Raw genomic sequence first — 26,834 nt, 5'->3', positions numbered from 1 at the left:
ACTTTACAATAAAAATACTTCAGTTAAGCAGGTCACTGGCCACAGTTAGTAACTCATTTTGGCATGGGGGAATCTGTCCTGCTTGAATATTGGCAGAGGGACATCGCTTCAATTCATGCTCTCTTATTGGGTCTCTAGACAAAGAAAAGCCTTACGTTTAAATGTGCCTCTGTGTTTTGTTCCCGTATTGTCTCCCGGGCCTTAGTGAATCCCAATGACATGTAAGATTAAAAATCCTGTCGTTCGCTATGTAAACAGTGGCGGCTCGCCACAGCCATTCGAGCTCATCAGAACGGCCCACCGCATCATCTAGCTCCAACGGCCCTCTCGAAATAGAATGACTGACTCCTTTTTCTTCAGAGACATATTTAGATTAAGTCACATTTATGGTCTGCACCATAATACATGGTTAGGCTGTTTTGGTCACAAGACAACAACAAAACATCTCCATATGTACTGTGACCTCCAGGACATGGTGAAAGGGAAATACTTACCCTAAACTTTCGGCCCTAGTTTATATTTCCTTTCTTTTTTAGCATCTGTTTTAGACCATTTATTTTGGGTGGATGGTTTAAATCGGGTGGGAAATCTTAACCTCGTAACCTGTGTGGTGGATGCAGGCTTTTGTTCCAGCCAAGCAGTGATTCTGCTTGTCAACTTAACACTGTCTTCCATCTTGGTAAGATTGCCCCAAATCTTGTTTAAATGAAGCAAGCCCAATCTTTAATTGAGAGAAAATGTAATGTATGAAACTTAGTGTCTGTGTCTGACCATATGTGTGCGTCAATGATGTCAATGATGTTTCTGAGAACATGAGAAATTCTCCATCCCTCTTTCGTCATCCCTCTGTTTTTATGCTTTCTTTATCTTCCATCAGCGGGGACTTAGCCCCCAGACAACAGCTCCTTTCATCCCTCTCTCACTCCCCACAGCCTGCCCTCCAGTTGGGCACCAGCCCGTCAGTCCTGCCCTTGTTCCATAGGGGAATGCTGTAGCCCAGCTGGGCCACACCCGCTTAACTATGGTGAGTTGTACAATATGTCCCAGAGAGAAATATCTCTAGAAAAACGGCACAGAAAATTGCCAACAAGGGTTTTGCCACCAAGTACTAAGTAATGTTTTGCAGAGTGGTCAAATACTTATTTCCCTCATTAAAATGCAAATCAATTTATAACATTTTTGTCATGCGTTTATCTGGATTCTTTTATTGTTATTCTGTCTCTCACTGTTCAAATAAAAGTACCATTAAAATTATAGACTGATCATTTATTTGTCAGTGGGCAAACGTACAAAATCAGCAGGGGATCAAATACTTTTTTCCCTCACTGTAGTATTTGAAGGACCTTTGGCAGCGATTACAGCTTTGAGTCTTCTTGGGTATGACGCTACAAGCTTGGCACACCTGTATTTGGGGAGTTTCTGAGGTCCTGAGCACTCTGGAGCAGGTTTTCATCAAGGATCTCTCTGTACTTTGCTCCGTTCATCTTTCCCTCGATCCTGACTAGACTCTCAGTCCCTGCCACTGAAAAACATCCCCACAGTATGATGCTGGACCACCATGCTTCACCATAGGGATGGCGCCAGGTTTCCTCCAGACATGACGCTTGGCATTCAGGCCAAAGAGTTCAATCTTGGTTTCATCAGACCAGAGAATCTTGTTTCTCATGGTCTAAGAGTCCTTTAGGTGCCTTTTGGTAAACTCCAAGCGGGCTGTCATGCGCCTTTTACTGAGGAGTGGCTTCTGTCTGCCACTCTACCATAAAGGTCTGATTGGTGGAGTGCTGCAGAGATGGTTGTCCTTCTGGAAGGTTCTCACATCTCCACAGAGGAACTATGAAGCTCTGTCAGAGTGACCATTGTGTTCTTGGTCACCTACCTGAAGATTCTTGGAAGTTCCAAACTTCTTCCATTTAGGCCACTGGCTTGGTTTTTGCCCTGACATGCACTGTCAACTGTGGGACCTTATATAGACAGGTGTGTTCCTTTTCAAATCACGTCCAATCAATTGAATTTACCACAGGTGGACTCCAATCAAGTTGTAGAAACATCTCAAAGATGATCAATGGAAACAGGATGCACCTGAGCTCAATTTCGAGTCTCATAGCAAAGGGTCTGAATACTTATGTAAATAAGGTATCTGTTTTTTTTATTTTTTATAAATGAGCAAAAAAAAAAAAGTTTTCTCTTTGTCATAATGGGGTATTGTGTGTAGATTGATGAGGAAAACATTTAATTTAATACATTTTAGAATAAGGCTGTAACGCAACAAAATGTGGGAAAAGTCAAGGGGTCTGAATACTTTCGAACCTTGTTCTGAACATCTCTAAAACAAAGGTCATGTGGTTTGGTTAGAAGAATGCCCCTCTCCCCACAGGTGTGATTACTACCTCTGAGGGTTTAGAGCTTGAGGTAGTCACCTCATACAAGTACTTGGGAGTATGGCTAGACGGTGCACTGCCCCTTCTCTCAGCACATATCAAAGCTGCAGGCTAAAGTTAAATCTAGACTTGGTTTCCTCTATCGTAATCGCTCCTTTTTCACCCCAGCTGCCAAACTAACCCTGATTCAGATGACCATCCTACCCATGCTAGATTACGGAGACGTAATTTATAGATCGGCAGGTAAGGGTGCTCTCAAGCGGCTAGATGTTCTTTACCGTTCGGCCATCAGATTTGCCACCAATGCTCCTTATAGGACACATCACTGCACTCTATACTCTTCTGTAAACTGGTCATCTCTGTATACCTGTCCGAAGACCCACTGGTTGATGCATATTTATAAAACCCTCTTTGGCCTCACTCCCCCCTATCTGAGATATCTACTGCAGCCCTCATTCTCCACATACAACACCCGTTCTGCCAGTCACATTCTCTTAAAGGTCCCCAAAGCACACACATCCCTGGGTCGCTCGTCTTTTCAGTTTGCTGCAGCTAGCGACTGGAACGAGCTGCAGCAAACACTCAAACTGGACAGTTTTATCTCAATCTCTTCATTCAAAGACTCAATCATGCACACTCTTACTGACAGTTGTGGCTGCTTTGCGTGATGTATTGTTGTCTCTACCTTCTTGCTCTTTGTGCTGTTGTCTGTGCCCAATAATGTTTGTACCCTGTTTTGTGCTGCTACCATGTTGTGCTGCTCCCATGTTGTGTTTCGAACATGTTGTTGTCATGTTGTGTTGCTGCCATGCTGTGTTGTTGTCTTAGGTCTCTCTTTATGTAGTGTTGTGTTGTCTCGTGTCTTGTCCTATATTTTTATATAATTTATTTACATTTTTAATCCCATCCCCCGTACCAACAGGAGGCCTTTTGCCTTTTGGTAGGCCGTCATTGTAATTAAGAATTTGTTCTTAACTGTCTTGCCTATTTAAGTAAATGTTAAAAAACCAAAATAAATATAAGGAAGGCAGCTTTTTATACGAGAGCACTGGCTGCCAGACCCCGCCCCCCCTCCCAAATGTGTTTGTTGAAGTCTTACACAAGTTGAAATGATGGTCTTACAAAATTCATAGCCGTCAGCGAAAGGCTATCTCTCTCCCTTTTTCCTCTCTCTTGCCATACTCCGAAGCTGTATTACATTATATAGACCTTTCCTATCACTTCCAATGATTTTGCTGGTGCATGCAAGTATCCCATAAATGCGCAATGGCTTTTGGCCGGTCAAAATCACGGTATCTGGGATAAATAAAAAAACACGGTCTTCTTGCTTTCCAAGAATGTAAAGCTGATTTTGTGCGTTCAATAAAATGTTTATAGCGAGAGGGAAAAAAACCTTAGGCTAGCTGCGAGAGGAATGTTGTTGACTTACCCTGGAAATCCCATTACAGGTTTTAATTCCTTACTGTACCTATTTGAAGTACAGTACAATTTAACCAGCACCATCATGAAGTAACACTGAATCAACATTTCACTGTAAAGTCCAGATTTTCTCTGCCACTCACAAATCATTGCCCTCCTTTGGCTTATGCACTCTGCTGGATCTCCGTGGCTTCAAAATGAGTCAGCTGAAGCCCTGCTGTGTTGCACTGTCATGAAAGTAGACAAAAGAGACCAAAAAGAGGAGTAGTCGACAGATCTGGAGTAGTACCCACTCCATCCAGGGGTCTTGTCCTATCGCCCCAAACTCCTTCTCTAGGAGAAAACGGCTAAAATGCCTCACTCTGCAAACCATAAGAAACCGTTAGCCTTTCCTCGCAAAGTTTGTGGTCGTCTTAGAGAGGCACACACCGCACTGGGTTTCTTTTTCAAGTACCGAACCACAAATAGCTCTTTTACTAGAGCTGCAGGAAGCTGGAGGCTGCTGTTGTGGGGCTTTGAGACATCCTGTGGCACCGGGATGGGAAGGTGCGCTGCACTCTCCCGGTAACAATTTTAGTATATACGGCATCCACCAGTGCTCCTACCTCGCAACCAAGCCACAAAGACTTTTACTGGCAGATTAGGATCAGACAGAATGTCATGGAAGAATTTCTTCGAGACCCCAGAAATGATTTGAAATAGAGAATACCTGTAAAAATTCATTACTGCCACAAACAGATAATAATACATAAATATATACCATCTGTCCCTACAGCACACTCCTTGAGGACAGCAGAGTCTCCAGTGTTCAGTTAGTGGATGTATTACCATTTAAAAACCTGGAAAGGAATCGATGTCAAACATTCAATCAAGTCTCAAGGCACAGTATAAACACTGTAGCCCTTGAACACACTACTCTATCTTTTGATTGAACACTCAAATGATGCTGTTATTTAACTGATTTAGGAACAGTGTTAAATCTCCACACAGAGCCACCTCGTCTCTATTTTTCTGACTTCAAAATGTAGTACCATTGACTGTATCCAATCCCTTAAACCAACTTTGTCGCCCTCTCTGAATTCTCTTACAAAGTTTGTTTGTTGAGTACACTAAGTACAAGGTGAGAGAGGAGTAAGAGGTTTCAGTGAGAACATGCTTAGCGAGTGGACTGGGGAGATTAAAAGGGAATAACTTTCCGTAGATCTGTCCGCTGGAATGTGGTTCTGTTCAAAGTGCTCAATGGTGACCCTGTTTCAGACCATGGATAGAATGCGATGACTATTGTTTCTGCTCATGTCACCCATGCTGTTTGTGTGTGCGTGTGCGTGTTAGTGTCATGAAATCCACATGGTCCCAGTTTTGCCAGATCTTCATTTCCGCCCCCTTTGGCGATATACAGTAGAGCTGTATTTGGTTGCCAGATTTTGGCCTGTACGGCATTGGTTTAGTTCAACCTGAAGTATCTGGGTGAGAGACTTAATCTATAATATACATGACTTACTGCGAACCATTCAATTAAGCCTATTTAACCTCTGTTTATGACATTTACTGTAAATGTACATCTGTTCAACACTGATACTACATAGTCATGTATCAACCTAACCACATCTTTAGAACCTACCATTAGTGAAGTTCAGAACGAGAAAATAACCTTCAGACGGGCTAAAAAGGAAGTACATTTAGCCTTTAGTACCCTACAAAATGGGGCATGTTCAGTGAAGGCTTTGCTTGGATTTCCCCCACAAACGCTCCAGTTCTGTTGCACCTCTACCAGATGTTCTTCTGACGTTCAATGTCAAAGAGAAAGCAGAGGGAAAAAATGGGAGATTGGAGGCATGGCGAAATACCAGAGCACCTTACTATCACAGACATCTGTGTTTTAAGATTCTTTGGTTATTATTATTGTGCAGCAGCAGCAGCCTAAATGATGGTGACCAAAACCAGATGTGAAGGGTTGCACTGGACAATATCTCTTTCCTGACGTTGTAGAAAAGGTGTGTGTGGCCTAGACTTTTGGAGTCCGCTGTCCACACTCATTCAGACAAAGTCACACACATACACACACTCCTTGTGGGAACCCGAATGCACCCAGTCTGTGCCCCGAACACATGGGACGTTACACAACCCAGGCAGATGGTGCGTTTTTGGCAGGCGGCGTGACTGTTAATGAGACAGGTCATTATAGCGTCCAGGCCCCCATTCATTTCTTTCAGGGTTAGGTACCATAGACCGCATGAAATAGCAGCTAGCCAAGTGTGGTCAGACGAGATCACGGAGAGTCAAAAATGCAAGTGAATCAAAAGCCAATGTTTGTTTATCCAATGCAAAACAATGCGTAGGATAGATATTGTTCATCATGTGCTCGCTGTAATAATTCCAGATGATTGTTTGTGCCGTGCCACATATAGCAGTTGTTCAAGGGACGGGTCAAGTGTATCCTCAAGCGTGGCCCTCTTCCCCTTTTCCTCTTTGTCTGTCTCTCTATTTCTATCCATCTCACTCATTCTCTTTCTCCCCAAGCACAGGCAAGTCAAGGGTATTCACATGTGACACCGTATGAGACTAGATTCTGGAAGGGGGGACACATGAAAACACACACACACAATCTCCTCATAAATCAGGACCCTCTCAGTATTTCCGCCTTGCATCAATGACTCAGGGAGACTTCGTTGGCACGTAAGCAGCCGGCCAGGGAGAGATGGATGGAGACAGGGAAGTTGGAGGTCGCTCAGGTTTAGCCCAGTAGGTCCATGGAGCAGGACACGAAAACCTGTGTAAGCCGTTAGTGAGCTAGCATAAGGCTAACCGTAACCCACTTCTCCCTCTTGCAGCTGAGTGTGCTAGCTAACTACTCAAGCCTCCATAGTGTGGACTGTTGTTGTGTCTGCTCCTGCTGCTACTCCACACAGCTAGTGTGTTTTTGCCTCAAGCAACACTTCACCCCAGCCTACACTAACTCGAGTCGCTAATTGCAGCACACAGAGGTGTGTTAGGATGCGGCCAAGCTATATTTAAAAGCTAAAACGATGCGCACTCGCATTTTAATTCAATTATCACGAAAGGGGAAGAAATGCTCATTCTGTCGGGTTTTTCTTCTCTCGTATTTGCTCGTGGGCACGACTAACTGTTCCCTTGATGAGGCTTTCTGGGTTTCGTGGATGTTGTTTGGACCAAGCGAGTGATGTAATTTTAGCACTAACAACTGGAGATGAATTAGGGACTTCACAATGAAAAGATTAACCTTTCAAGATATCATTTTACAAAACACGAAATAGAAAGCCTATCATTTTACAAATTATCCATGAAAGATAAACAAAAACAGTGCGGATAGATATAGTTTCCGTGTGAGGTGAGAGAAGATAATAATGTCAAGCCAAACAAAAAAGACTAAATTAGCCCTTTGGTGATTGTTAACGTGTTTGTGGACAGTTTCTTCAAGCCCCAAAGTACTCCCAGGTTGCTTATTTGTGTCGTGTTAAATCTGCACTCAAATGAAAAATGTACAGCGTAAACAGTATCAAGATAGAAAGGCACTCCACGAGATGTCTGAAAGTAAATCATTAAAGTACTATAATCTATGTGCTAATGTGCTTAGCATTATGAATAAGTACATGTAGGTAATGGGGTTACCACAGTCAATCATAGTTTCCATTAAATGCATGACTCGGGTGTGAATCCCATAGAGATTGTAGGCATTGAGACGGATGCCCCTTATAGGGGTTTGAAGGCAGATTCCATATGCCACGGTGCTTATGGGCTTAAAAAAGGTCTCCGTTTCCAATTTAGTTTCGAAATAATTGAATAGCCAGGCCTTTCGGGTTTTGAGAATGGAAGGATTTCAGATAATGATCCATATTCATCCATCTGTAAATTGCCCACCCAATCTACCTACCTCATCCCCATACTGTTTTTTATTTTATTTACTTTTCTGCTCTTTTGCACACCAGTATCTCTACTTGCACATCATCATGTGCTCATTTATCACTCCAGTGTTAATCTGCTAAATTGTAATTATTCGCTCCTATGGCCTATTTATTGCCTACCTCCTCATGCTTTTTGCACACACTGTATATAGACTTTCTTTTTTTCTACTGTGTTATTGGCTTGTTTATTGTTTACTCCACGTGTAACTCTGTGTTATACTGGTGTGCAAAAGAGCAGAAAAGTAAATAAAAACAATATGGGGATGAGGTAGGTAGATTGGATGGGCTATTTACAGATGGGCTATGTACAGCTGCAGCGATCGGTTAGCTGCTCGGATAGCTGATGTTTAAAGTTAGTGAGGGAAATATCCGTCTCCAGCTTCAGCGATTTTTGCTATTCGTTCCAGTCATTGGCAGCAGAGAACTGGAAGGAAAGGCGGCCAAAGTAGGTGTTGGCTTTGGGGATGACCAGTGAGATATACCTGCTGGAGCGCGTGCTACAGGTGGGTGTTGTTATCGTGACCAGTGAGCTGAGATAAGGAGAAGCTTTACCTAGCAAAGACTTATAGATGACCTGGAGCCAGTTGGTCTGGCAATGAATATGTAGCGAGGGCCAGCCGATTAGAGCATACAGGTCGCAGTGGTGGGTGGTATAAGGGGCTTTGGTGACAAAACGGATGGCACTGTGATAGACTGCATCCAGTTTGCTGAGTAGAGTGTTGGAGGCTATTTTGTAAATGACATCGCCGAAGTCGAGGATCGGTAGGACAGTCAGTTTTACTAGGGTATGTTTGGCGGCGTGAGTGAAGGAGGCTTTGTTGCGGAATAGAAAGCCGATTCTAGATTTAATTTTGGATTGGAGATGTTTAATATGAGTCTGGAAGGAGATTTTACAGTCTAGCCAGACACCTAGGTATTTGTAGTTGTCCACATATTCTAAGTCAGAACAGTCCAGAGTAATGATGCTAGTCGGGCGGGAGGGTGCGGGCAGCGGGCGGGAGGGTGCGGGCAGCGAACGGTTGAAAAGCATGCATTTAGTTTTACAATACAAGCAAGCTGTTTACAGTAAGGTAGAGCTACCTAGCTAGGTATATCAGTAAGCTAGCTACAACAAGTTAGCTTAGCAGCTAATCAAATCAAATTTTATTAGTCACATGCGCCAAATACAACAGCTGTAGACCTTACAGTGAAATGCTTACTTACGAGCCCCTAACCAACAATGCAGTTTGAAAAAAATACAGAAAAGAATAAGAGATAAAAGTAACAAGTAATTAAAGCGCAGCAGTAAAATAACAATAGCGAGACTATATACAAAGGGGTACAGATACAGAGTCATATGTGCGGGGGCACCGGTTAATGGAGGTAGTATGTACATGTAGGTAGAGTTATTAAAGTGACTATGCATAGATAACAACAGAGAGTAGCAGTGATGTAAAGAGGGGGTGGGGTGGGGGGGGGGGGGGGGGGCACTGCAAATAGTCTGGGTATCCAATTAACTAGATGTTCAGGAGTCTTATGGCTTGGGGGTAGAAGCTGTTTAGAAGCCTCTTGGACCTCGTCTTGGTGCTCCAGTACCGCTTGCCGTGCGGTAGCAGAGAGAACAGTCTATGACTAGGGTGGCTGGAGTCTTTGAATGTTTTTAGGACCTTCCTCTGACACCGCCTGGTATAGAGGTCCTGGATGGCAGGACGGTTGGCCCCAGTGATGTACTGGGCCGTTCGCACTACCCTCTGTAATGCCTTGCGGTTGGAGGCCGAGTAGTTGCCATACCAGGCAGTGATGCAACCAGTCAGGATGCTCTCGATGGTGCAGCTGTAAAACCTTTTGAGGATCTGAGGACCCATGCCAAATCTTTTCAGTCTCCTGAGGGGGAATAGGTTTTGTCGTGCCATCTTCACGGCTGTCTTGGTGTGCATGGACCAAGGAACTTGAAGCTCTAAACCTAATCCACTGCAGCCCCGTCGATGAGAATGGGGGCTTGCTCGGTCCTCTTTTTCCTGTAGTCCACAATCATCTCCTTTGTCTTGATCACGTTGAGAGAGAGGTTGTTGTCCTGGCACCACCGTAGCTTATTGATGAGCTTTGAGGCCACTATGGTGTTGAACGCTGAGCTGTAGTTGATGAATAGCATTCTCACATAGGTGTTGCTTTTGTCCAGGTGGGAAAGGGCAGTGTGGATTGCAAAAGAGATTGCATCATCTGTGGATCTGTTGGGGCGGTATGCAAATTGGAGTGGGTCTAGGGTTTCTGGGATGATGGTGTTGATGTGAGCCATGACCAGTGCTACGGGTCGGTCGTCATTTAGGCAGGTTACCTTAGTGTTCTTGGGCACAGGGACTATGGTGGTCTGCTTAAAACATGCTGGTATTACAGACTCGGACAGGGAGAGGTTGGAAATGTCAGTGAAGACACTTGCCAGTTGGTCAGCGCATGCTCGCAGTACACGTCCTGGTAATCCGTCTGGCCCTGCGGCCTTGTGAATGTTGACCTGTTTAAAGGTCTTACTCACGTCGGCTGCGGAGAGAGTGATTTCACAGTCTTCCAGAACAGCTGGTGCTCTCATGCCTGTTTCAGTGTTATTTGCCTCGAAGCGAGCATAGAAGTTGTTTTGCTCGTCTGGTAGGCTCGTGTCACTGGGCAGCTCTCGGCTGTGCTTCCCTTTGTAGTCTGTAATGGTTTGCAAGCCCTGCCACATCCGGCGAGCGTCAGAGCCAGTGTAGTATGACTCGATCTTAGTCCTGTATTGATGCTTTGCCTGTTTGATGGTTCGTCGGAGGGCATAGCGGGATTTCTAATAAGCTTCCGGATTAGAGTCCCGCTCCTTGAAAGCGGCAGCTCTCGCCTTTAGCTCAGTGCGGATGCTGCCTGTAATCCATGGCTTCTGGTTGGGGTATGTACTTACGGTCACTGTGCGGACGACGTCATTGATGCACTTATTGATGAAGCCAATGACTGATGTGGTGTACTCCTCAATGCCATCGGCGGAATCTCGGAACATATTCCAGTCTGTGCTAGCAAAACAGTCCTGTAGCTTAGCATCTGCTTCCTCTGAAAACTTTTTTATTGCTCTAGTCACTGGTGCTTCCTGCTTTAATTTTTGCTTGTAAGCAGGAATCAGGAGGATAGAATTATGGTCAGATTTGCCAAATGGAGGTCGAGGGAGTGCTTTGTATGCGTCTCTGTGTGTGGAGTAAAGGTTGTCCAGAGTTTTTTTCTCCTCTGGTTGCACATTTAACATGCTGATAGAAATTTGGTAAGATGGATTTAAGTTTCTCTGCATTAAAGTCCCCGGCTACTAGGAGCGCCGCCTCTGGGTGAGCGTTTTCTTGTTTGCTTATGGCGGAATACAGCTCATTCAATGCTGTCTTAGTGCCAGGCTCTAACTGTGGTGGTGTGTAAACAGCTACAAAGAATATAGATAACTCTCTCGGTAGGTATTGTGGTCTACAGCTTATCATGAGATACTCTACCTCAGGCGAGCAATAGCTTGAGACTTCTGACAGCCGACGTACTTGCACATAATTTGTTATTTTTTCTGACAATCGCATATGATTAAATCACTGTCACAACGTGTAATAATTTAGCTCTCTAAATTTCTATTTCAGAGAGAATCAATGGGATAGTAGTGATATCATAAATTAGGGAACTATGTTTTCATTTTTGAATGGCAGATGCTCGGGAATCCTACAGGACAGATGAGGGATGAGCATTTCGTAGGAGTGACGTGATCTCACGTAAGACAATGGGGTTACCCTCTATATTACCCTAGTATTTCCCATCAGGCATCAGTCAGTCACCCTCAGTTAGCTGCTGGTGTCCTTGGATGTGGGAGGGCGTTATGAAGATCCAACACATGACCCAGTTGTGAACAGCTAAAGTGTCTGTGCGTGAGTCAAAGTAAGGCAAAACATACTAGTAGTACAAAATATCGGCAGGATAATTCATTTATTTTTGGTGATTGATAATTGTTTTACGGTTTTTATTCTCTCTTTGTAACATAAGTCTATTTCCTGGCTATGGTTCCGCTCTGTTTGTTTGGGCATGTTTGCACTCCTAGTATGTTTGCCCACTTTGTATCACCCATTATGTGGGCTTTTGTATTTATTTTTGGCTGCTCACCTCTATTGTGTTCCATAACTTTGCTATGGTGTTGCGATTTTTAAACATATCTGACCATTTCCATTGCTGTGGATAGCCAACCAAGACAATTGGATTACTTTGAACATCATGTTGTTATAGTAGGCAATTTATTCTGGCCACCTAAAAATGGAAGGGGAAAACCCACTGGTTTCCTGTGAACATTGAGGGAGCGTCATCACACACACAAGTTTTGTTCTTCTCTCCTCATGGGGACCTAACATTTATTTCCATTAAAAATCTAAATTTCCCTAACCCCTTAACCTAACCTAACCTTAACCCGTAAACCAGACTATAAACAAAACTCATAACCCGAAACCTAACCATTAACCCCTTACCCCAACCCTAATTGTAACCCTAACCCCTAAACATAATCCCTTGTCCTTGTGGGGACTTTTGGGGATTTTAGGTCCCCACAAAGACAGAAGAAGCAACCCCCCCCCCCCCCCCACACACACACACACACATACACTCTTCACTTTGACTGTTGTTTTATGTGGGCAGGGTAAGGTCATTTAGGCCATCCAGCCACGCCTGAAGACTTCCCTTCACTAGCATTCACGTCACCACTCCCCAGTTTAGCCTCGTCAAATACTGTACATTAAAATATAAAGAATCAAGAAAATGGAAACCCCAAAACACACTTATCTGAAACCAAATTGGTACATAAATTGTGTAAAAGTAGAATAAGGGAATATATAGAAACAAATTAAATGCCTACACACTACACTGTATGTAGTCTTTACAGAAGTGTAAAAAGCCACTCCTGTAAACCAACACAGTAACTTCTCTTTCTTCCTCACTTATCTTGCTCCTGACTATGTATACAATAGCACTGGTGAGGTCCTTTTCAATACATGCCTCCACTGTATATAGGGGGGAGGGGTGACACTGAAAAATGTACTGTGGCTTGTGGAAGGATCATGTGTGTGTGATTCTGATTCCTTTATACTACTCTACCCTGTGGACATGTAATAATAGCAATTATGGTTAAGCATTCCTTTGTTATCATTACTCTTCCGTTTGTTTACTGTAGTGTGTGTTTAGACTTTAGCAGGAAGGTCATACTATTAAAAGGCAACAAGGATAAACTTGTGTTGTTATTGGGCTGAACACACTGTGTGAGACAATGACAGGGCATATGTATGCCTGTGTTGTGTTATTGAAGTGTGTGTACATGAAGTGAGTTTGTGTCTGACTGTGTGTCTGAGTGTGCGCTGTGTGTCCCAGATACATTCCTCAGTAAAGTACATTTGAAGATCAATCCAAGCCGTGTGTTTTCACTTAGGTCTGGCTAAAGAAGTATGTACATGTTCCTTTCCCTTAGCTGCCAGAGAGGAGAGAAAAGCACTGTCAGAACATACCAGAGGAGAAGGATGTCTTAATCTTTAGTTATAGGTGTGTGTTTTGTGTGTGTGTTATTCTGATTCCTTATACTGCGCTCCCCTGTGGACATTTTGTAACAATAGCAATTACGGTTAAGCATTCCTTGGTTATCATTGCTTTTCCGTTTGATTACTTGTAGTGTGTGTTTAAACATTAGCAGGAGGGTCATACTATTAAAGACCTGCTGTTTTCAACTCTCTAGAGACAGCAGGAGCGGTAGAGATACTCTGAATGATCGGCTATGAAAAGCCAACTGACATTTACTCCTGAGGTGCTGACCTCTTGCACCCTCGACAACCACTGTGATTATTATTATTTGACCCTGCTGGTCATCTATGAACATTTGAACATCTTGGCCATGTTCTGTTATAATCTCCACCTGGCACAGTTCCTCTCTAGGTTTCTTCCTATAGGTTCTGGCCTTTCTAGGGAGTTTTTCCTAGCCACCGTGCTTCTACACATGCATTGCTTGCTGTTTGGGGTTTTAGGCTGGGTTTCTGTACAGCACTTTGTGACATCAGCTGATGTAAGAAGGGCTTTATAAATACATTTGATTGAAAGGCAACAAGGATAAACGTATTGGGAGGAACACATTGTGTGAGACAATGACAGAGCATATGTATGACTGTGTTGTGTTATTGAAGTGTGTGTGTGTCTGACTGTCAAATCAAATGTTATTTGTTACATGCTTCGTAAATAGGAGGTGTAGACTAACAGTGAAATGCTTACTTACGGGCCCTTCCCAACAATGTAGAGAGGAAGAACACTTTACAATAAGGTTCCATTTGTAATTATGTTATTAACGGTTATTTAATAATTTGGAAATGCATTAAAAAACATTAATAAATGGGTTATAACAAATTGGCCAAAATAATGTGATAGCCAGTCAGTGTTTGCCAAATAGTGAGCCACTATTTACCTCCAGCTATTAACCATTTATAAATGCACCTACAAATGTTTATAATATTGAACCCTTATGTATCATCATGCAACCTTATTTTCAATGGTCGCACAGTTAAACAATACTTATTTTCTCACTTTTAGGTGTGGTTCATTGTTGATCTGTCCCAGGAACCGGAATTGTTGGTTTTCAGACCAATGGTCAACACCCATGATGTGTCTTGCCCTACATTTGAAACACTGATGATGCATTGGTACACTTACCTATTTATTCCAGGAATGAAGGCCTCACCTGACGATCTCAAGCCATATTTCTGGTGTGGTTCGCTGGTTTCTGAGAAATTCGCCAGACCTTTGATGTTCACAAGATAAAAATGTTGACAGAGGAGAGAGGGTAAATTCTCTTTGCAATTTGTTTCACTTTTAGATACAGAAGTTCTGCTGGATGATTTAGCACGCTGCACAGCTAGCTAATGTTTTCTAGCACCTTTGTCCTAGCTAGCTAGGAAATGTTAGCTAGCTAGCATTAGGTAAAAACTGAAATGTAATTTTGAATATAGAAATTCTGCTAGATGATTTAGCATGAGATAATCTTTGGCATGATATAGTTAGCTAGCTAAGTAGATCACGTTTGCTAGCTAGTTAGCTTAGCTAGCTAGCAAACGTTAGCTGCCAGCTAGCTAACATTGACATTACAGCATTTCCATGCAGTTTGTTTAGCTAGCTAGTTATCTAACCTTTGAACATATACTGTCTCTAGCTAGGTAGCTGGTACATTAGCTAGCTAGCATCCTTTGTCAGCACGCTAGGGGTTCCAATTTTAAGACTAACTTACTATCTAGCTAGCTAGCTAAATAGCTACTGTATTAGCAAAACATGTGATAACTAGCTAACCCCTTTAATCTGTGGTCTCTAGCATGCTAAACACTAGCTATTATTATTATTATTAGCTAGCAGTGGATAACATAACTAGCTAAGCCTAAATAGTATAAATCATGATAATGATGATAGTGGAGTTATGTGTTGCTAGTGCCTATGCTAAATTGTCATAAAATCCTCTTCTCTACCACAGAATCCCATAAGGTCTCAGACTCTAGTATGGGAAAATGCTTAACAAGAAAGAAACTGATGAAGACACAGAAGGGAACCATGAGACCCTATGTTGTATGTTAAATAGTTAATCTGTTATCAATTTCTATTCTGACTTGTAATGTTAAAAAGGGGAGAAAAATACATCCCCTGTTTATCTGAATTCGCTAGGCTACTCACTATACCAATGATAGGCTACAGATTTAAGTCACTTCAATGAAAATTGTTTTCCCAATGTGTCGTTCTATTAAATTACATTTTGTTCTTACTATGTATTGCATGTTTGAGGAGATTATATGCTGTTATAATTGTTTGCAACTAAATAATACATGTTTGAAGGTTTCCACTTTATTGTAAGCTATATTTTTTAGAAGTTATACATTTTGATAACTTATTTGTGAATGGTCAGTGGATTGCCACTTTAAAATAAGGTGTAATTTTAGCAGTTATAAATGTTGATAACTCATTTATAGTTGATTTGAGAGTTCACTCAGAGCCTAGGCATATTTATAGGCAGTATTGGGTACTCATCACTACATACATGAGAGAAGATTCAACACTTTGTTAAACATGTTCAGTCAATGAATGGTGGGTATGAAGACCTAAACATTCAACATTGTGAGAGGATACCTCCTCACTGTTTCACCATCCAAAGGTATTACACATGTAGCTCGTTTTTGGTCACAGGTCCAGGAATGGCTGAAGAATTGCAACATTTATCTCGAGCTAACGCTGCAGATAGCAATACTGGGTGATTTGAAAAGTCATAGTCAAATCGGTCAATAATATAATAATTATTTTAGCAAAAATGTTAACTTTAATTTACAATCTGTAGAAACTATGAGATTAGAAAGGTTCAGAACTTTTGTGAAGCATCACAGCCCAGTTAAAAAATATATGGCAAATAGAAATCCAATATGGATGGTGTTAAGAGATAGATGGGAGTGGTTGAATGGAGCTGAAGGGTGGGACTAATAACAAGTTAACAAATGTAAAACATACCGGGTCTGTAAAATGTACATAGGTTCAGAACTTTTGTGAAATAACACAGTTACAAATATATGGCAAATAGAACATCAGAAATAGAGGAAGGCCAGGACTAAAAACGAACAAGATATAACTATTGTAATTAGGGATGAAACGGTTACCGGTTTCATGATAAACCACTGTAAAATTCCCGACGATTAGTATTACCGTTTCAAATTTTAATTGTCATTAAAGCCGTGTTTGATTACCACGGTTTGAAACACTCACTGTAAATACTGTCCAGCGTCAACCAAAGTTAGCAACATTCTGACGCAGGCGCAGCATGCAATGTGTCACGGATGTTGAAAGATGAGGACCAAGGTGCAGCGTACATTTTCTTTTATTTATAAAAATGACGCCTAACAAAACAATAAACACTACAAAACAAACCGTGAAGCTTAAGGCTAAGTGCCATCAAACAAAGTTAACTTCCCACAAACACAGGTGGGGAAAAGGGCAGCCTAAGTATGGTTCTCAATCAGAGACAACGATAGACAGCTGTCCCTGATTGAGAACCCTACCCGGCCAAAACATAGAACTACAAAACATAGAACATAGAATACCCACCCCAACTCACGCCCTGACCAAACCATGATAGAGACATAAAAAGGATCTCTAAGGTCAGGGTGTGACAGTACTGCCCTCAAAGGTGCGGACTCCGACCGCAAAACCTGAACCTATAGGGGAGGGTCTGGGTGGGCATCTGTCCGCGGTGGCGGCTCAGGTGCGGGACGCAGACCCCGCTCCACCACTGGCTCACCCCACTTGATGGCACCTCTGGTGCGGGGACCCTCGTAGCGGGCCCCGGACTGGGCACCCTCGTTGCGGGCCCCGGACTGGAGAATGTCGCTGGAGGCTCCGGACTGGAGGCCTTTGTTGGAGGCTTCGTGCCATGACTCCTCACTGGAGGCTTCGTGCCATGGATCATCACTGGAGGCTTCTTGCCATGGATCATCACTGGAGGCTTCGTGCCATGGATCATCACTGGAGGCTTCGTGCCATGGATCATCACTGGAGGGAGGAGACGTATGGGCAGTCTGGTACGTTGAGCTGCCACAGGGCTCGGGAGGATTAGTTCTAGGCGCAGGCACAGGACTCACCAGGCTGGAGAGACATACAGGAGGCCCTGTCCTAGGCAGAGGCACCGGATACACTGGGCCGTGGAGGCACACTGGAGGTCTCGAGCGCAGAGCTGGCACTACCCGTTCTGGCTGGATGCCCACTTCCACCCGGCAAATGCGGGACGCTGGCACAGAGCACACCGGCCTGTGAATGCTCACTCGAGACACCGTGCGTATCACCCCATAACACTGTGTTTGTGGGAAGTTGACTTCCCAGTGATGATTTGTATTCTATGTTCTATGCCTCTGATTGAGAACCACACCCGGCCAAACACAAAGAAATAGAAAACATAGAAATAAAGAAACTAGAATGCCCACCCTAGTCACACCCTGGCCTAACCAAAATAGAGAAAAAAAGCCTCTCTATGGCCAGGGTGTGACAGTTGAATAAATTCAAGACAGAATTCAACAAATAATAGACAATACAATACACCTAGGGTTTCAAGCTCCGGTTGATTTCAAATGTAATGATATTTAGTGATATTGAATTGTGTTTGGTTGTAAGCACAACCAAATATCAACATTTGAAGGAGATATGTCCTCTGGTTGGATAGTTCCATCTGTGCCACTGACTAGTGAATTGAAAGTTTGATTTAATTTAGTCCTATTCTTTAATTTAGATTTTTGGTTGAGATGGAGACGTGAATCCAACATATACATGATTAATTTGTAGACAAACTGGAATTAAAGCCAGACTCAGTGGCATAGATGGAACTATCCAAGCATAAGATACATCTCCTTCAAATGTTGATATTTGGTTGCGTTGACAACCAAACACTCTTCAATATCACGTTTGAAATACAATAAATTGTCAACAAATTAACAAATGATATATTGGATTCACATCTCCAACTCAACCAAAAATAAAAGTTAAAGAATGGGTTTAAAAGCACACTAAAGTTCAAAAGGGAATACAGATATTTTGTGTTATCGCTGTGCTTCATCTAGTTAGTGGAACTAAAATACCTGGATTGCAGTTAAGATTACGTGGTCCCGTGTGGCTCAGTTGGTAGAGCATGGCGCTTGCAACGCCAGGGTTGTGGGTTCATTCCCCACGGGGGGACCAGGATGAATATGTATGAACTTTCCAATTTCTGCTAAATGACTTAAATGTAATTACATTAAAAGAACATGGTGCGAGTGATCAATGCCGTTTGAGATTCTGCGCAGATCATTACAGTAATTGTGAAGATCTCCACGGTCGTGCGATGACCTATGCATGCTATCTTGAACATGCACGCCTTATATGATTACATAAGAAGGCATTTATAGTTACAGTAACCTCAAAATGTGGCCACGGATGTGTTAAGATTGAATGTTACATTAGTTTGTAAGATAGTCTTAACTTTAGGTTATTTTTACTGTATTACAAAATTCAACCAAATATCAGATTTTAAAGGAGATGTATCTGCTTGGAAAGTTCCATCTGAGTCACTGACTTAAATGGTTGAAAGTGCAGTGATTGTTATTTAGGTGTCACGATCGTCAATGGGAGAGAGAGAGGACCAAGGCGCAGCGTGTGGAAAATACATCTTCTCTTTATTAGAAGAAGGACAACGAAACAAAACAACAAACAGACGAACGTGAAGCTATCAAAGACTAAGTGCAAACATGCAACATAGACACAGACAATTACCCACAAACGCATGATGCCTATGGCTGCCTTAAATATGGCTCCCAATCAGAGACAAATGAAAGACATCTGTCTCTGATTGAGAACCACTCAGGCAACCATAGACATACCTAGAAACATTCACTCAACACATTTACATTTAAGTCATTTAGCAGACGCTCTTATCCAGAGCGACTTACAAATTGGTGCATTCACCTTATGATATCCAGTGGAACAACCACTTTACAATAGTGCATCTAACTCTTTTAAGGGGGGGAGGGGGGGTTAGAAGGATTACTTTATCCTATCCTAGGTATTCCTTAAAGAGGTGGGGTTTCAGGTGTCTCCGGAAGGTGGTGATTGACTCCGCTGACCTGGCGTCGTGAGGGAACACAAACCCATACACTAAACCCAACACCCCCTTTACCATATAACCACCCAAAACGAGACAAAACACAAACATTCCCCATGTCACACCCTGACCTAACTAAAATAATAAAGAAAACAAAGAATACTAAGGCCAGGGCGTGACATTAGGTGACAATTAAACCAAAAATCAGACCTTGTTTTTCCGTTGGAATTAGGTTGTGCTTCTAGATGGTTCAAAGCATAGTGATAACACATTGTAAATTCAACTAACTTTTGGCCGTCTTTTTGAGTGTGTTAATAATATAGGTTGTAATCTCATTGATTCATGTCTCAACAAAATATGACCCAATTATGACGTGGTGTGCCCAGTGGGGTCTCTCATTTAAAACGTGTACATATACAAGTGATTAAACCACCATTTAATGGTAATGTGGCAGCCATATTGGATTTGGAGTCAAATCTGGGCGGGCCCTCTAACATAATTGCAAGACTAGGGGCTAAATATATAAAATCCGCAGTGGAACCTTTGACTGGAAAAAATGACAGTTTCCAGTGTATGAGTCACAACATTAAAAAAACATGTGTAACTGTATTCATTTTTGTCAGGCAGACCATACAGCACTGAGGAAATTTGACTTGTAAAGTTGCCTATTGAACAGCAACCAAAAAGTGAAGTTTACATTCATCATAAAAATTAATTGTTGATATTTCCGACTATTGCCTCTGTGTGTTTACAGTTCTATATTTCCAAGATGCATTAAGATAATGTGTTTTTGTGTATGTACAGTAGGGAAGAAGACAGACTACTTGTATTCCACATTTATGCAATATCAGAGCTTGCAATTTTGGGTTACATGAGCTTAGGTGGACCACTCCCTTCCAGCCAGGAATTATTCTGCACTTTTTGAGTTACAAGGGTGTGTCACAATATCTATCAATTTAACCACTTTTGCAGTAAAATATTTTGAGACAACCACCCATTTCATATGGGAGACCTTAGAGATATGGAAAAACATGGTTGTGCTTTGTTATACATCTGGTAGGTTATCTACAAAATGAAATACCTTGTTGAGTATTGGCCACTAGCCTATTCAGCAGTGTGGTAGACAAAAGGGTATGAGTAAAACAAACATTTCTCAAATCTCTCAGACATTTGTTGGTTTTTCTGGAGCCAAACGGACCTGTCTCCTTTGAATCCTCAGTGCATTGTGACAATCTCTCCTCCATGAATGTGTGTATGTATGCATGGAAGCCTGTGTGTGTGTGTGTGGTTATCCATTGCCCTGCTAGCTGCTCAGAGCATCGTAGCGAGGTCGAGGACACAGCCCTGGATTCTCTTCCTCCTTTACCATGCTGACACATTCCGTTTCTCTCCTCTGCCCTCCCTTGCCCTCCCTCTCATTATCCTCCTTCCTTTCTCTGTTTCTCTCACACTCTTTCTCTCCCTTGTGATGTCGTCACTCTTTCTTTTTTTGCCTGTATGGGAAGGAACAAAGTCCTTGACTCTTGATTCAGGCGACTTTGGTCTCTGATGATTATCATGATCGTGATGATGTGTGTTGTCATCTGTCTTGCCTGTTGTGTTGTCACACTTGCCACTGGCACAGCATTTTGCTTATGCACCAAAAAGTGGTCTCGTGTCCTTGTAGATACCCATTCTCTCCTCACCCATCTGTCCGCACCCTATGGTATGGTTTGGTTCGTTATGATGTCGTGTCACCAATTGGGTACAGTCCCTAGTGGCAATCCAAGCCTCACTGCCCATATCTCTGTGCACACACCTAAGGCTGAGACTGGCATGTCTACCTTCCCCTCTCCCACTGCAACATACAAACACACAACATAGGGGTGTACTCAGGACATTAAGTCAGATATCATTCTCCCCACACTTTGTATCACACCTGTGTACCTAAGGGCCCCATCTGTATATTTTGTCTGAGGTGCCTCTTTCATAACTCATCCCACAGGATTAACACAACACTAGAGACTTTATCCAGATAAAGGTTTTTCCCATATTTTTTTTAATCACACCTACCATGGTATGAGTTAACAGGGGTCTCGGGGCGATATGTACTGAAAAGTTATTACCAACTCTTTGACAGACACCTTCATATTCCAGTCCTGAGAGAACCTCCTTTGCGGTTTCTCCTGCACCTGAACACAGAGGGTTACACAACGTTAAGGTGTTGACTCAGGCATCAGTGTCCTCATCTTTTTAACACACCTGCACTCCCTAGCCCTGAGGTCCCCCTTGTTTGCCCTTCCTTTCCTCAGTGGCTAATCTCTTCACACACTCAGGTTTCACACACGCAGGGCATGCAAGGGCATCCAGCTTCTATTTGCTCGTATTTGCTCTCATTCCTAAAAGGGTAGGTGAGTAACTGTACCTGGATAGAAAGGGAGAGGATGAAAAATACAGAGAGAAAAGTGATAGGCTTACGTGGTCCCACTACCATTGGTCACCACTTATCTGCAACCAGTCTCTCAATTCATCCACTCCCCCTGATCCTAGTCCCTTTTACCACCAGCTGTAGCACTAATACTATACTATAGTGACACTAATACTAAACAGTAGCACTGGAACACTCAGTAACAGTTAAAAACAACTTTGTGTACCTCAGGGTTCTGTGCTTGCCCCCCTCTTTTTGTTATTGCAAATGGATCCCTAGGCTGTGTGATTTGTTATTGCAGCTTCTCTCGTCAATATTATGCTGATGTTGTCCAACTCTCTCTCCTTGCCGCAATCTGACAAATGTATTGCCTTTGCATCGGGGCATGCCTCAGTGATGTCAATTTGGCATGTCAAACTCAAAACTAATATGCTCCTACCTCCCAGCCAAGTCCTCACTTCCCCAAGATCTTTCCATGACCGCTAACAACACTATTGCATGCAATGCAAAAATATACTGAACAAAAATATAAACGCAACATCTAAAGTGTTGGTACCATGTTTCATGAGCTGAAATAAAACATCCCAGAAATGTTACATACGCACAAAAAGCTTATTTCTCTCAAATATTGTGCACAAATTTGTTTACATCCCTGTTATTGTATTTCTCCTTTGCCAAGACAAGCCATCCACTTGACAGGAAGCTGATTAAACAGCATGATCATTACACAGGTGCACCTTGTGCTGGGGACAATAAAAGGTCACTCTATAATGTGCAGTTATGTCACACAACACAATGCCACAGATGTCTCAAGTTTTGAGGGAGCGTGCAATTGGCATGATGACTGCAGGAATGTCCACCAGAGCTGTTGCCAGATAATTTAATCTTAATTTCTTTACCATAAGACTGGTTTCCTTATATGAACTGTAACTCAGTAGAAATCGTTGAAATTGCTGCGTATTGCATTTATATTTTTGTTCAGTATATATTTACTGTACTTGCTGGTCTTGAACGAAATGGTCTGTCATAAGGCTTTGTCAGCTTCAGACAACTGTTCCTCTGCAGATCACAATCCACAAATGACCTGTTTGTTTCCAAGTAGTTACCATTTGAATTCCTTGAACCCATTTATTTACTGTTTAAATTCCTGCACTGACATCTACACTGTTGCTTAAATACCCCTTTTATTTTGAGTTATTTTGCAAATCACCTTGAAGGACAAAGTCTGATCGAGTTAAAGGATAATTAATCTGAGGGCTTTACAATAGAATAGTAACATAAGAAACTGTAACGTTTTTACTGCACAGAGATTGAGTAGTGAGGTGATGAACTTGAGAACAATGCCTTTGTAAACAAGCTAATCAGCTGGCCCAGACATTTTGCTGAAACCTTCTAGGCAAGCGGAGCGCTCAATATTTCACCAGTCCAGATCGGGTTTGAATCGCTCTAATTGGTTGTTAGGGGGATGAAGTGTCTGCAGATTTGAAGCTGCAGTAAACCACTACATAGACAGTTAGACACTCAGGGAAATGAATGTAGTTGAAGAAATGGAGAAGCATGTTGGGTGTGTGAAGCTCTGGGGAGCCTTTAGGCAGAACCGGTAGCCATGGTCAAGGTGACAAGTCTGGTCGTCAAGTTCATTTCTCTCTCCTCAGTAATTCCTCTGGAATTTAGGCCTATTCCTCCTGTCCTTCATTCTGCCTCGCAGGATCATTGTCTTAAAGGTGCTCTATGTAACAATTCATAGCGATAATTTTGATTTCCTCATGGTTTTTTAAGAATAGCCACCGGCTTAGAAATACCTGAAATATCATAAAAGCCTATTACCGGAGTGCGAATTATACTGTGACATTCCGGAGGTCTCGTATTTTTTTTCACGTGACCTCCTATGCAGGTGCAAAAAAAATAAATGGTAAAGACATGTCATTTAACAGTAAAAAATGTGGCATGACTAAGGCATGTTTTCATGTTATTGTCAAACAATCACTGCAAAACATAGGGTATCTGCATTTGTTCCTCCACTCCAAAATAATTCCAGCATCCAAACAGGGAGCCTGCGCCATTTGATGAATGGAAAGAAGACATCTGTTACAAAACACCAAAAAGTGTAATGACATTCGGCGATTGCACTTTTTGTAGCCTGAATGAATTGAGGCGTCTTGCTGGCAAAAGGACCTTTTTTGTAGAAGGAAAAGTATGGACACCTGAAAAGGTCCTGAAATGCCGGACTGTCCCAGGATGTGCAGCCACATGAAGAAGAAAAATGTCAATCGTAAAACTGATGTGAGGGTATTTTGTTTAATTTGGAATAATCTTTTATTTGTTATATTTACCACTGTAGCAGTACAAAAAGCATTTTAAGCAAATAGGGGAATAGTTCAATTAGCATTATTTAGAGACCCCCCCCAAAGTGTGACTTTGTTGCATTTAGGGGGACTCATCCCCCAAATCAAATCAAATGTTATTGGTCACATACACATGGTTGACAGATGTTAATGCGAGTGTAGCGAAATGCTTGTACTTCTAGGTCCGACAATGCAGTAATAACCAACGAGTAATCTAACCTAACAATTTCACAACAACTACCTTATACACACAAGTGTAAAGGAATGAAGAATATGTACATAAAAATATATGAATGAGTGATGGTACAGAACGGCATAGGCAAGATGCAGTAGATGGTATCGAGTACAGTATATACATATGAGATGAGTAATGTAGGGTATGTAAACATATAAAAGTGGCATTGTTTAAAGTGGCTAGTGATACATGTATTACATCAAGATGGCAGATGCAGTAGATGGTATAGAGTACAGTATATACATATGAGATGAGTAATGTAGAGTATGTAAACATTATATGAAGTGGCATTGTTTAAAGTGGCTAGTGATACATTTTTTTCATCAATTTTTACATTGTTAATAAAGTGGCTGGAGTTGAGTCAGTATGTTGGCAGCAGCCACTCAATGTTAGTGGTGGCTGTTTAACAGTCTGATGGCCTTGAGATAGAAGCTGCTTTTCAGTCTCTCGGTCCCTGCTTTGATGCACCTGTACTGACCTCGCCTTCTGGATGATAGCGGGGTCAACAGGCAGTGGCTCGGGTGGTTGTGGTCCTTGATGATCTTTATGGCCTTCCTGTGACATCGGGTGGTGTAGGTGTCCTGGAGGGCAGGTAGTTTGCCCCCGGTGATGCGTTGTGTAGACCTCACTACCCTCTGGAGAGCCTTACAGTTGTGGGCGGAGCAGTTGCCGTACCAGGCGGTGATACAGCCCGACAGGATGCTGTATATGATGCTGTATGCTGTATATGCACATTTGTGGCCTGCTGGAGGTCATTTTGCAGGGCTCCTGGCAGTGCTCCTCCTTGCACAAAGCTGTCTGTGTAGGTAGACCGGTCCTGTCTGTCTGTGGTGTGTATGCCGAGGACTCAAACGTACGGCCCTCTCTACCACTGTTCCGTCAACATGGATAGGGGGGTACTGGCTCTGCTATCTCCTGAGTCAGCGCCTCCTATGTTTTGTCGATGTTGAGTGCGAGGCTATTTCGCTGACACGACACTCCGAGGGCCAACACCTTCTTGCCTGTAGGCAGTCTCGTCATTGATGGTATCAAGCCTATCACTGGAGTGTAGTCTGCACTACCTGATAGCCACGTTGTGTGGCGTGTGTAGACTCGCAGTCGTGCATGCTACCACTAGAGTGAAAGCACCACCAGCATTCAAAAGTGACCAAAACATCAGCCAGGAAGCATAGGAACTGAGAAGTGGTCTGTGGTCACCACCTGCAGAACCACTCCTTTATTGGGGGTGTCTTGCTAATTGCCTATAATTTCCACCTTTTGTCTATTCCATTTGCACAACAGCATGTGAAATGTATTGTCAATCAGTGTTGCTTCCTAAGTGGACAGTTTGATTTCACAGAAGTGTGATTGACTTGGAGTTACATTGTGTTGTTTAAGTGTTCCCTTTATTTTTCTGAGCAGTGTATAAGCCAGTTGAATAGGCAGGCCCTGAAACAGAGCCCCATTTTCAGAATTTTCACTTCCTGTCTGGAAGTTTGCTGCCAAAGGAGTTCTGTTTTACTCACAGATATAATTCAAACAGTTTTAGAAACTTGAGAGTGTTTTCTATCCAATAGTAATAATAATATGCATATTATATGATCTAGAATAGAGTACGAGGCTGTTTAAATTGGGCACGATTTTTTCCAAAGTGAAAACAGCGCCCCCCTATTGACAAGAAGTTAAGTACGGGTTCTTGTTTACGCTTTGTTTTCAACCTCCAACAACAAACACCAATCCTTAAGCAGAAAGACACTGCTGTTTGTATACACTGAAGTTGGCCAGGATGGCCAGTCGCTGTACATAAGAAACTTTATAGCTTCCAACAGCATTCCAAAAAATGTACAGCCTATACAGTTTTCTACTGTAGATATATCGTTGACCTTTAGGGTTATTTGCAAGTGTAATTGATAAATAGAGCAACTTTAACATCCCTTTCATGAAGCCATTTTTGTTCTCTCTCAAAATCTCTCGCTTTTCTTTTTGGATGTTAAATGGCTATGATTCCTAATTGATGTCAGTTGTTAAGTCCACTTCAATCAGTGTAGATGAATGGGAGGAGACAGGTTAAAGAAGGACTTTTAAGCCTTGAGACAATCGGATTGTGTATGTGTGCCATTTAGAGGGGAAATGGGCAAGACAGGTGCCAGGAGCACCGGTTTGTGTGAAGAACTGCAACATTGCTGGGTTTTTCATGCTCAATAGTTTCCCGTGTGAATCAAGAATGGTCCACCACCCAAAGGACATCCAGGCAACTTGACACAAGCGTGGGATCATTGGCGTCAACATGGGCCAGCATCCCTGTGGAACGCCTTCGACGCCTTGTAGAGTCCATGCCCCGACAAATTGAGTATGTTCTGAGGGCAAAAGAAGAGGAGGGCTGCAACTCAATATCAGGAAGGTGTTCCTAGTGTTTGGTATACTCAGTGTATATGGATCTCTCTATTTATGGATAACTTCCATTCTCGGGAATAGGGATGAGAGTAACAAGAAAGATATATCCTCAATGGCGCTTGTTTTCCAAA

At 42.5% G+C, this 26,834-nt stretch overlaps 1 protein-coding gene across 2 annotated transcripts in view; it reads left to right on the top strand.

Moving 5' to 3' along the window:
- LOC139570480 (gap junction gamma-1 protein-like) overlaps positions 1–26,834 on the top strand; it is a 47,598-nt gene that overhangs the window by 7,670 nt on the left and 13,094 nt on the right. The window contains exon 3 of one of the 2 annotated variants that reach the window (XM_071392370.1): positions 933–1,024. The exons of the other annotated variant lie outside the window; for it this stretch is intronic. The gene's annotated coding sequence lies outside the window, so the exon portion shown is untranslated. The remainder of the gene's footprint in view (positions 1–932; positions 1,025–26,834) is intronic. 2 annotated transcript variants of the gene reach the window in all.

The sequence above is a fragment of the Salvelinus alpinus genome, chromosome 3 (assembly GCF_045679555.1).
Source record: "Salvelinus alpinus chromosome 3, SLU_Salpinus.1, whole genome shotgun sequence".
NCBI classification, from domain to species: domain Eukaryota; kingdom Metazoa; phylum Chordata; class Actinopteri; order Salmoniformes; family Salmonidae; genus Salvelinus; species Salvelinus alpinus.
This window is presented reverse-complemented; position numbering and strand designations above follow the sequence as displayed.